Raw genomic sequence first — 13,891 nt, forward strand, 5'->3', positions numbered from 1 at the left:
TTTCTATAGAAATAAAATGTTAATAAAATTTTCTTTAGAAATAAAATATTCACAAAATTTTCTACAAAAAAACAATTTTGACAAAACTTTATATAAAATTTTCTATTGAAAAAAAATATTTAAAAACTTTTCTCTAGAAATAAAATTTTGACAAAATTTTCTCTGGAACTAAAATTTTGACAAAATTTTGGACAAGAATAAAATTTTTAGAAAATCAAATTTTGAGAAAATTTTGTACAGAAATAAAATTTTAACAAAATTTTCTATAGAAATAAAATTTTGACAAAATTTTCTTTAGAAATAAAATTTTGAAAAAGTTTTCTATATAAGCTAAAATTTTGACAAAATTTTCCACAAAAATAAAATTTTGACAAAATTTGTTATAGGAATAAATTTTTGAAAAAAATTCTATAGAAATATAAGTTTGAGAAAATTTTCTATACAAATAAAATGTTAACAAAATTTTCTATAGAAATACAATTTTTCTTTAGAAATAAAATATTCACAAAATTTTCTACAAAAAACAATTTTGACGAAACTTTATATAAAATTTTCTATTCAAATAAAATGTCAACAAAATTTTCTATAAACATACAATTTTGACAAAATTTTCTATAGAAATAAAATGTTAATAAAATTTTCTTTAGAAATAAAATATTCACAAAATTTTCTACAAAAAACAATTTTGACAAAACTTTATATAAAATTTTCTATTGAAAAAAAAATTTTGACAAACTTTTCTCTAGAAATAAAATTTTGACAAAATTTTCTCTGGAACTAAAATTTTGACAAAATTTTGGACAAGAATAAAATTTTTAGAAAATAAAATTTTGAGAAAATTTTGTACAGAAATAAAATTTTAACAAAATTTTCTATAGAAATAAAATTTTGACAAAATTTTCTTTAGAAATAAAATTTTGAAAAAATTTTCAATATAAGCTAAAATTTTGACAAAATTTTCCACAAAAATAAAATTTTGACAAAATTTTCTATAGGAATAAATTTTTGAAAAAAATTCTATAGAAATAAAAGTTTGAGAAAATTTTCTATACAAATAAAATGTTAACAAAATTTTCTATAGAAATACAATTTTTCTTTAGAAATAAAATATTCACAAAATTTTCTACAAAAAACAATTTTGACAAAACTTTATATAAAATTTATATAAAATTTTCTATTGAAAAAATAATTTTTTTGACAAACTTTTCTCTAGAAATAAAATTTTGACAAAATTTTGGACAATAATAAAATTTTTAGAAAATAAAATTTTGAGAAAATTTTCTACAGAAATAAAATTTTAACAAAATTTTCTATAGAAATAAAATTTTGATAAAATTTGCTATAGAAATAAAATTTTGACAAAATTTTCTATAGAAATAAAATTTTAACAAAATTTTCGATAAAAACAAAATTTTTAGAATATTTTCTATAGAAACAAATTTTTTAGAAAATTTTCTATAGAAATAAAATTTTGACAAAATTTAAAAAAATTTTCTATAGAAACTAAAATTGTCTATAGATGTTAAAATTTTGACAAAATTTAAAATTGTGAAATTTTTTTCTATAGAAATAAAATGTTGACAAGATTTTCTTTAAAAATAAAATTTTTGAAAAAATTGCTATAGAAATAAAATGTTGACAAAATTTTGCATTAAAAAAATTTACAAAATTTTTCATATAGAAATGAAATGTTGACAAAATTTTGTATAAAAAAAATTACAAAATTTTCCATAAAAATAAAAGTTTGACAAAATATTATATAGAAATAAAGTTTTGGAAAAAAACTTCCATAGAAATAAAATTTTGACAAAATTTTGTATAGAAACAAAATTTTGACAAAATTTTCTATTGAAATAAAATTTTGACAAAATTTTCTATAGAAATAAAATTTTAACAAAATTTTCATTTTTCTAAAAACCTTGAACTTCTCATATAATACTTCACTATTTGTAACCTTGTGTCGATAGTTTAGCTGTTTTGCAAACATATTGTTTGTTAATGGATTCACTTTTCCGTCCCCCACCCACCCAGTCTAGGTCAAGTGGTAAACACTCTCGATGGCCATAACAAACTAAACTTTCCACATATATTCAGTGGGGGATGCCCAACCATGCTAACAAATGGAAGATTAAATTGAATTCCACCAAAACGATCTATACAACTTCATTGGGTGAAAATAAAACTAAACTGCAAAATAAAAAACAAAAAAAATTAAAAAAATCAACCTCACCCATAAATATTTTGTATGCTGCGAAAAAATGAAATTGCACGGACAACTGTAACCGGCAGACCATAACAAAGAGATAAAGTGTTTCAGTATGGGGTTAATAATGTTCCTCAACTCTTTAGTTGGAAGTAGAGATTGAGTACCAAAAATTAAATTAAATACAATTACAGATACGAGATTTTTGATATTTCACTGAGAAGTTCCCCCTCATTTATGTAGACTCCCTCAACCGCACATACACATACCCATAAAAGGGGGGTAGTGAATTCTTAACCTATACCACACAAAATATAATTGAACAGAACCCAAAGCATATAACACCCACAAACATACAGTTCGATTGAATTTAGCAGTCTGTCTGTCAATAACTATGCAAACTGTGGAGTCTATGACACGACTAGAGTCTACAGTATTGTCGGTCTCTGTCGTTGATAACATCGTCATCGACAATGAGAACAAAGAATTAGGTATTCGACCACAACAAAGTTTACTACATACACATACATACATACATACATACATACACATGCCATTTGGCTGCAGCCTCTATGCATTCTCTCATTTTTTTTCTCCCAGAATATTATTGTAAAGTGCCGAACAAAGAAGAAGAAAATCATAGCTCGCAAAACACAAACAAACAATAATAATCATACACAACTATGTTAAAAGTTTTTCACATTTTGAATGCCGAGGCCAAAAGGTAATCGTACCGCAAATATCATCTCTCACCCCATCAATAAGAACAGCACAACAAAAGCAACAACTCCACTCACTAAAAATAATAATAACAACAACAAATAGAAGACTTATCATTGTAGCCCCAATGCCGCTATAAAAATCATTACGACAATAACACTAAATTTATGGTAGAAAATCAAAACACAATTCAAATCAATGAATAAAACACATTATGTTTCTGAGTAGCTGATTGCTCTTAAAATACATTCAAGTAATAATAAAGACCATCAGCATCATCATTATTTTAAGCAATAAAAATCTTCATCTTCTTCTCTCTCCCAATTCGAAACTATTCTCATAGTGCATGTGAGAGTTATCTGTGAATTGGTGTTTACCAAATCTCTAAACATGCTCCAATATATGGCTCTCAATGTTAGTGTTGACAATATCGAAAAGCGTTTAGCGTTTTTATACCCCCCACTATAGCCTGGGGGGTATACTATCTTCGCAAACTCCATAAACTGAAAGAAAACACTTCTCAAAAGAGGACAATTTTCGGGAGATGTTGCATCAAAATTTTATTTCTATAGAAAATTTTTTCAAAATTGTATTTCTAGAGAAAATTTTGCCAAAATATTATTTCTATAGAAAATTTTGTTAAAATTTTATTTCTATACAAAATTTTGTCAAAATTTTATTTCTATATAAATTTTTCCAAAATTTTATTTCTATAGAAAATTTTTGCAAAATTTTATTTCTATATAAATTTTGCCAAAATTTTATTTCTATAGATAATTTTTGCAAAATTTTATTTTTGTAGAAAATTTTGTCAAAATTTTATTTGTATAGAAAATTTTCTCGAAAGTTTATTTCTATAGAAAATTTACTCAAAATTTTATTTTTATAGAAAATGTTCTCAATTTTTTTTTTCAATAGAACAATTTCTCAAAATTTTAGTTTTATAGAAAATTGTAGCAAAATTTTATTTTTATAGAAAATTGTAGCAAAATTTTATTTTTTCATAGAAAATTTTATTAAAATTTTATTTCTATAGAAACATTTTGCAAAATTTTATTTCTATATTAAATTGTTTGCAAAATTTTATTTCTTTAGAAAATTTTTGCAAAATTTTATTTCTATAGAAAATTTTGTTAAAATTTTATTTGTGTAGAAAAATTTCTCCATATTTTATTTATGTAGAAAAATTTCTCAAAATTTTATTTCTATAGAAATTTTTCTCAAAATTTTATTTTTATAGAACATTTTTGCAAAATTTTATTTTTTTATAGAAAATTTTATTAAAATTTTATTTCTATATAAAATTTTGTTAAAGTTTTATTTCTATAGAAAATTTTATCAAAATTTATTTCTATAAAAAATTTTAATTAAATTATATTTCCATAGCAAATTTTCTCAATATTATATTTCTATAGAAATTTTTTCTCAAAATTTTATTTCTATAGAAAATTTTCTCAACAGTTTGTTTCTATAAAAAATTTTATCGAGTTTTTTTTTATAGAAAATTTTTTCAAAAGTTTATTTCTATAGAAAATTTTCTCAAAATTATATATCTATATAAAATTTTGTCAAAATTTCATTTCTATAGAAAATGTTATCAAAATTGTATTTCTATTTTTCACACTATGGTTATGCCTTTGCAATATCTTTAGTTCATTGTATCTGTGGCCAGATATGTTGCAGGGCAAAGTGTATATGTGTTTGTACAATTGTTGCTCATACAGTTGTTGGATTAATCTCATACCTCGCTTCGTATGCATCTTCATATAAAAATATACGATGTGTACTTAGTGATGATGATGACGATGATGATGATGATTATGGTTGTTGCTATGTTGTCAAATTTCAAGTTTTTTACTTTCATTCGGATGCCATTGGAAATGCATGTGTGTTCGTTTGTGTAGTTGGGAGAGTGTGTATGCCGGTGTTTGTGTTGTGTTGAGAATCAATGGATGGTGAGTAGTTGGTTGTTTGCAATTATTTTGGGTGACTTGTGGGTGTCAAAGCTTTCTTGATTTTAGTTCATTGATGGTGTCGGCTTGTGGGAATTGAACAGACTTCCGTTTTTGTTTTTTTGGTTGATGCCGATGCGTTTGACCAGCTATCATCCATATCCTAAATGACTGGAATACATGGAGATTTTCTTATCACTATCGATTGGTATTATTATTTACCATGATGTTAGAGAAAATAGGGATTTTTTATGCTCTGCTACGTACTATGTTTCAAAGGCTTGGGTAGATATTATTTCATGTTGGTCAACTTAACTTTGGATAGATATTCTGGGAGAAAATCAATAATATTGAAAATTTGATGGAAGTTTTGGAAATAAATCCAAATAAATCGATAACCCCCACTCAGTTCCAACAGGTTCCAACTGAACTGAAACAACAAACTTGTTTATAGAAATAAAATTTTGCCAAATTTTCTATAGAAATACAATTTTGCCAAATTTTCTATAGAAATAAAATTTTGCCAATTTTTCTATAGAAATACAATTTTGCCAAATTTTCTATAAAAATAAAATGTTGCCAAAATTTTCTATAGATATAAAATTTTGAGAAAAATTTCTATAGAAATAAAATTTTGACAAAATTTTCTATTGAAATGAAATTTTGACAAAATTTTCTATAGAAATAAAATTTTGAGAAAATTTTCTATAGAAATTAAATGTTAACAAAATATTCTTTAGAGAAAAATTTTGCCAAATTTTCTATAGAAATAAAATTTTGACAAAATTTTCTATAGAAATGAAATTTTGACAAAATTTTCTATAGAAATAAAATTTTGAGAAAATTTTCTATAGAAATAAAATTTTGACAAAAATTTTCTATAGAAATGAAATTTTGACAAAATTTTCTATAGACATAAAATTTTGAGAAAATTTTCTGTAGATATAAAATTTTGACAAAATATTCTTTAGAGAAAAATTTTGCCAAATTTTCTATAGAAATAAAATTTTGACAAAATTTTCTTTAGAAATAAAATTTTGAGAAAATTTTCTATAGAAATAAAATTTTTACAAAGTTTTCTGTAGAAATACGATTTTGCCAAAATTTTTATAGAAATAAACTTTTGACAAAGTTTCTATAGCAATGAAATTTTGACAAAATTTTCTATAGAAATAAAATTTTGAGAAAATTTTCTATAGAAATAAAATTTTGACAAAATTTTCTATAGAAATGAAATTTTGACAAAATTTTCTATAGAAATAAAATTTTGAGAAAATTTTGACAAAATTTTCTTTAGAAATAAAATTTTGAGAAAATTTTCTATAGAAATAAAATTTTGATAAAATATTCTTTAGAGAAAAATTTTGCCAAATAAAATAAAATTTTGACAAAATTTTCTATAGAAATAAAATTTTGACAAAATTTTCTATAGAAATAAAATTTTGACAAAATATTCTTTAGGGAAAAATTTTGCCAAATTTTCTATAGAAATAAAATTTTGACAAAATTTTCTATAGAAATAAAATTTTGACAAAATTTTCGATAGACATAAAATTTTGAGAAAAATTTCTACAGAAATAAAATTTTGACAAAATTTTCTATAGGAATGAAATTTTGAGAAAATTTTCTATAGAAATACAATTTTGACAAAATATTCTTTATAGAAAAATTTTGCCAAATTTTCTAATGAAATAAAATTTTGAGAAAATTTTTTATAGAAATAAAATATTGACAAAATTTTCTTTAGAAATAAAATTTTGAGAAAATTTTCTATAGAAATAAAATTTTGAGAAAATTTTGACAAAATTTTCTTTAGAAATAAAATTTTGACAAAATATTCTTTAGAGAAAAATTTTGCCAAATAAAATAAAATTTTGACAAAATTTTCTATAGAAATAAAATTTTGACAAAATTTTCTATAGAAATAAAATTTTGACAAAATATTCTTTTGGTAAAAATTTTGCCAAATTTTCTATAGAAATAAAATTTTCAGAAAATTTTCTATAGAAATAAAATTTTGACAAAATTTTCTATAGAAATGAAATTTTGACAAAATATTCTATAGAAATAAAATTTTGAGAAAATTTTCTATAGAAAAAAAAAAAATTGACAAAATATTCTTTAGAGAAAAATTTTGCCACATTTTCTATAGAAATAAAATTTTGAGAAAATTTTCTATAGAAATAAAATTTTGACAAAATATTCTTTAGAGAAAAATTTTGCCAACTTTTCTATAGAAATAAAATTTTGAGAAAATTTTCTATAGAAATAAAATTTTGACAAAATATTCTTTAGAGAAAAATTTTGCCAAATTTTCTATAGAAATAAAATTTTGACAAAATTTTCTTTAGAAATAAAATTTTGAGAAAATTTTCTATAGAAATAAAATTTTGACAAAATATTCTTTAGAGAAAAATTTTGCCAAATTTTCTCTGGGAGTAGTATTTTGACAAAATTTTCTATAGAAATAAAATTTTGACAAAGTTTTCTGTAGAAAGACAATTTTGCCAACATTTTTATTGAAATAAACTTTTGACAAAATTTTCTATAGAAATACAATTTTGACAAAATTTTCTTTAGAAATAAAATTTTGAGAAAATTTTCTATAGAAATTAAATTTTGCCAAATTTTCTATAGAAATACAAATTTGCCAAAATTTTTATAGAAATAAACTTTTGACAAAACTTTCTATAGAAATAAAATTTTGACAAAATTTTTTATAGAAATAAAAAGTTGAGAAAATATTCTATAGAAATTAAATTTTTTGAAATAAAATTTTGAGAAAATTTTCTATAGAAATAAAAATTTGACAAAATTTTCTCTGGGAGTAGTATTTTGACAAAATTTTCTATGGCAGTAAAATTTTGAGAAAAATTTCTATAGAAATCTGATTTTTTTTACCATTCACACAAAGGAGAAACGTTGTGTAATTTTCACTAAATCTTTATCAAAAAAAATCTAAACACATTCTATGATTGCCATTTAGTCTTCTAGCCAACTTCAGTCAACATGACATTTGATTCCTGTATGATAAAAATCCCTTTATTTGTCGAGTACAATGTAATTGGAAATTGTAATGTTTATAAGCTGATTTTGTTAGTCCACCACAACAAGACAAGGAACAAAACGCCATTGACAGTATGCAAGGATATGAAAACAGTTGGACAGAAACCATGGCATCACCATCATGATTGTGATTTGCATATTGTCAAATTTAATGTAACATCAAAGGAAATGGATTTTCATTAATCATTAAAAACCAAATAAAAAAGAACTCACCACACCTCATCATCACACAGGTAGAGGCAGACAGAGTTATATACAAAAAAATATATATTATATATTTTTTTATATAATATGCATACGTATGTATATAAGGTGAAAACTAATGGACAATATCCCCATTCACATATAATCGATGAATATATAGATGTGTGAATCACAGTTAAAAAAGAAAAGAAATTCTGTTAAAAAATTCTCTGAACAACATTTGCACCTGTCACACAAAAACCTGGCAATGTCCTACATGCAGTGTTGCCACATATGCGATCTATCAATTCGACGATTTTAATTTTTTTATTTTGCGAGTTAATTTCCTCAAAATTTTATTCCTCGAGAAAATTTTGTCAAAATTTAATTTCTATAGAAAATTTTGTTAAAATTTCACGCTTAGAAAAAATTTTGTCAAAATTTAATTTCTATAGAAAATTTTGTTTAAATTTTATTTCTAACATATAGAAAATTTTGTCAAAACTTTATTTCGTTAGAAAATTTTTTCAAAATTTTATTTCTTTAGAAAGTTTTGTGAAAATTTTTATATTTATACAACTTTCTCTAAATTTGGATACCACAGAAAATTTTGTCTAAATTTTATTCCTTTAAAAATTATTTCTGTAGAAAATTTTGTCAAAAATTTTTTCCCATTGAAAATTTTTTGTCAAATATTGATTTCTGTACAAAACTTTCTCAAAATTTTGACATCTATAGAAAATTTTGTCTAAATTTTATTTCTTTAGAAAATTTTGTCAAAACTTTATTTCTTCAGAAAATTATGTAAAAATTTTGACTTCTATACAAAACTTTCTCAACATTTTGACTTCTATAGAAAATTTTGTCTAAATTTTATTTCTTTAGAAAATATTGTCAAAATTTTGACATATATACAAAACTTTCTCTAAATTTGGATTCCATAGAAAATGTTGTCTAAATTTTATTTCTTTAGAAAATTTTGTCAAAATTTTATTTCGATAGAAAATTTTGTTAAAATATCGACTTCTATAAAAAACTTTCTCAAAATGTTGACTTCTACAGAAAATGTTGTCTTAATTTTATTTCTTTAGAAAATTTTACTCAAAATTTTATTTCTTTAGAAAATTTTGCCAACTTTTTATTTCTTATTTCTATTGAAAATTTTGCTTAATAGTCTAAGTAAGCCTGCAAAAAAAATTAGGCTGCCACTATAACTTTTAGAAACTTTTGTCAAAATTTTATTTCTATAGAAAATTTTCTTAAAATTGTATTCGTATTGTAATTGTATTCGTAATTGTATTCAAATAATTTTTGGGAAATATTTCTATTTCCCAAAAATTTATTTGTATAGAAAATTTTCTCAATTTTTTTTTTTCAAAATTTTATTTTTTAAAATTTTATTCCCATGGTCAAAATTTTATTTCTATGGAAAATTTTTTGTCAAAATTGTATTTCTACAGAAAATTTTGTCAAAATGTTATATCTATAGAAAATATTTTCAATTTTTTTCCATAGAAAATTTTGTCAAAATTTTATTTCTATAGAAAATTTTCTCAAAATTTTATTTCTATAGAAAATTTTCTCAAAATTTTATTTTTAAAGAAAATTTAGCAAAATTTCATTTCTATAGAAAATTTTGTCAAAATTTCATTTCTATAGAAAATTTTGTCAAAAGTTTATTTCTATAGAAAATTTTGTCAAAATTTTATTTCTATAGAAAATTTTGTTAAAATTTTATTTCTATAAAAAATTTTGTCAAAATTTTATTTCTATAGAAAATTTTCTCAAAATTTTATTTCTAAAGAAAATTTGGCAAAATTTCATTTCTATAGAAAATTTTGTCAAAATTTCATTTCTATAGAAAATTTTGTCAAAAGTTTATTTCTATAGAAAATGTTGTCAAAATTTTATTTCTATAGAAAATTTTGTTAAAATTTTATTTCTATAAAAAATTGTGTCAAAATTTTATTTCTATAGAAAATTTTCTCAAAATTTTATTTCTATAGAAAATTTTCTCAAAATTTCATTTCTAAAGAAAATTTGGCAAAATTTCATTTCTATAGAAAATTTTGTCAAAATTTCATTTCTATAGAAAATTTTGTCAAAATTTCATTTCTATAGAAAATTTTGTCAAAAGTTTATTTCTATAGAAAATGTTGTCAAAATTTATTTCTATAGAAAATTTTGTTAAAATTTTATTTCTATAACAAATTTTGTTAAAATTTTATTTCTATAGAATATTTTATTAAAATTGTATGCGATAGAAATATTTCCCAAAAATTTATTTGTATAGAAAATTTTCTCATTTTTTTTCAAAATTTTATTCCTATGGTCAAAATTTTATTTCTATAGAAAATTTTTTGTCAAAATTGTATTTCTACAGAAAATTTTGTCAAAATGTTATATCTATAGAAAATATTATAAATTTTTTTGCCATAGAAAATTTTGTCAAAATTTTATTTCTATAGAAAATTTTCGCAAAATTTTAATTCTATAGAAATTGTTGTCACAATTTTATTTCTATAAAATTTTTTTTGCAAAATTTTATTTCTATAAACAATTTTCGCAAAATTTTATTTCTATAGAAAGTTTTTCTTAAGATAATTTCTATCGAAAATTTTCTCAAAAATTTATTTGTATAGAAAATTTTCTTAAAATTTTTTTTCTATAAAAATATTGTCAAAAATTTATTTATATAGAAAATTGTGTCAAAATTTTGCTTGTATAAAAAAATTTTGTTAAAATTTTATTTCTGTAGAAATTTGGTCACAATTTTGTTTTTATATAAAATTTTGTCAAAATTTTATTTCTATAGAAAATCTTCTCAACATTTTATTTTTATAGAAATATTTCACAAAGTTTTATTTTTATAGAAAATTTAGTCAAACTTTTATTTCTATAGATTTTTTCTCAACATTTTATTTCTACAGAAAACTTTTTGGTAGTTTTATTTCTATAGAAAATTTTCTAAGAATTTTATTTCTATAGGAAATTTTGTCAATTTTTTATTTTTGTAGAAAATTTTGTCAAAATTTACTTTGCATAGGAAATTTTGTGTCTATATAAAATTTTGTCGAAATTTTGTGTCTATAGAAATGTTGTCAAAATTGTATTTCTATAGAAAATTTTGTCAAAATTTTATTTCTATAGAAAATTTTGTCAACATTTTGACTTCTATAGAAAATGTTATCAAAATTTTATTTCTGTAGAAAATTTTGTCATTTTATAATGAATCTATTTCTATTGACTATTTGGTAATCTCATTTTTTTTTTATTTTTGTTTCTTATCAAAAGTAAGTGGCAAGACTGATTGTAGGCTATAGACCAAACTTTATCATGGATGCAAAAAAATCCATTATATATGTGTTTGAGATAAATACTCAAATTCATTTCATGTCACCTTAAATTGTATAGAGCCTTTTTGTTCCCATGACTACTTCTTCATATCCCAATACTAGGATCAGAGAGAAATTGGACCCTTTTGGTTAATGTTATAACCTAAAATGGTTTTAACTAATCAATTCCAAAGTAACTGAAGCTTGATGAGTTTTTATTCTTATGTAGAGAAGCAAATCAATGGGAGATGAGATTACTGATGATGATGAGAGATGATACTGTGATAACGATAATGGTAACGATTGCTTTATACTAAGCTCTTGCTCTCTTTCTCTCTCCGAGAGTTGTTCAGCTTGCAGAATTGTTGCACTTACCACTTGACATGTGCAATGAGTAGTATCCAGTCTCTCATGTGTATAGACTCATAAGCTTATTCGCACCCATATGCACGAGACACACAGACGGACAGACAGTTACGCAAAGAATTAGCATTCGCATAACCTGTGACAACCCAGCATCATCGTAGCTCATTACCCATACCAAAAAGCCTGAATGCATTCTTGTATATAACTCCTTCGACTTGCATATGTGTGAGTACATACTCTCGCATTATATGACAGAATTACGACAAAAAAAACGGTAAAGGTTATGAGTATTTGCTCAATCTCAACAACAAAGGGCGTGCATTCAACCCAACCATTTTAACTAGCTGATGTATATAACCCCTCCCACCCACAAAAAAAATAATATGGAGACACACACACCCACAGATGGGGCTATCATCCTTTCATCGCACCACAGGTCTTTCATCCCTGAACTTCAAACCCCGCGCCATGCTTCTTCCTTGTTGCTTTTCTCTTCTTCTCTCTGGCCATCATTTACATATCGATAGATACAAAATTTTTGCTATTGTGCTATAGATACACAATACTAACGTAACTTCTCTCGTCATGTCAACATCATGACCAAAAAGGAGCAAACCGTCGATGGGAAAAACTATGCCCGGCTTTAGAATAAATCCACTGTCCTTGTATACGAGTGTAAAACTTTGTCTTGGCTACTCTATGTACAACCTTATCAAAGTTTTGGGTTAATGTTTTGTTATGAAATGGTTTTGCTTTTCTTTGAAGCTGTATTGGATTTTATGGGGGAACTAGATGCACGTAGTAGATATTACTCTAGAAACAAATCAGGACGAGAGGTCCTTAGAAAGTTTAGTTAAGACAACATTTTTTATAGTAATAAAATTTTGACAAAATTTTCTATAGAAATAAAAGTTTAACAAAAATTTTCTATAGAAATAAAATTTTGAGAACATTTTCTATAGAAATAAAATAGTTACAAAATTTTCTATTGAAATAAAACTTTGACAAAATTTTCTACAGAAATAAAATTTGACAACATTTTCTATAGAAACAAAATTTTGACAAAATTTTCTATAGAAACAAAATTTTGACAAAATTTTTTATAGAAATAAAATGTTGACAAATTTTTCTACAGAAATAAAATTTTGACAAAATTTTCAATAGAAATAAAGTTTTGGCAAAATTTTCTATAGAAATAAAATTTTGATAAAAAATTTTCTATAGAAATAACATTTTTACAAAATTTTCTATAGAAATAAAATTTTGACAAAGTTTTCTATACAACTAAAATTTTGAATTTTTTTATGGAAATAAAATTTTGACAACATTTTCTATAGAAATGAAATAATAATAATTTGACATAAGTTTTTTCTATAGAAATAAAATCTTGACAAAATTTTCTATAGAAATAAAATTTTGACAAAATTTTCTATAGAAATAAAATTTTGACAAAATTTGTAATAGAAATAAAATTTTGACAAAATTTTCTATAGAAATAAAATTTTGACAAAATTTTCTATAGAAATAAAATTTTGACAAAATTTTCTATAGAAATAAAATTTTGACAAAATTTTCTATAGAAATAAAATTTTGACAAAATTTTCTATAGAAATAACATTTTTACAAAATTTTCTATAGAAATAAAATTTTGACTAAGTTTTCTATAGAACTAAAATTTTGAAATTTTTTATAGAAATAAAATTTTGACAAAATTTTCTATAGAAATGAAATAATAATAATTTGACATAATTTTTTTCTATAGAAATAAAATTTTGACAACATTTTCTATAGAAACAAAATTTTGACAAAATTTTCTATAGATATGAAATAATAATAATTTGACATAATTATACCCTGCTCCACACTGTGGAACAGGGTATTATAAGTTAGTGCATATGTTTGCAACACCCAGAAGGAGACGAGATAGACACATGGTGTCTTTGGCAAAAATGCTCAGGGTGGGCTCCTGAGTCGATATAGCGATGTCCGTCTGTCCGTGAACACATTTTTGTAATCAAAGTCTAGGTCGCAGTTTTAGTCCCATCGACTTTAAATTTGGCACAAGC

The sequence above is a fragment of the Haematobia irritans genome, chromosome 4 (genome assembly GCF_050003625.1).
Source record: "Haematobia irritans isolate KBUSLIRL chromosome 4, ASM5000362v1, whole genome shotgun sequence".
In the NCBI taxonomy this organism is placed as follows: Eukaryota; Metazoa; Arthropoda; class Insecta; order Diptera; family Muscidae; genus Haematobia; species Haematobia irritans.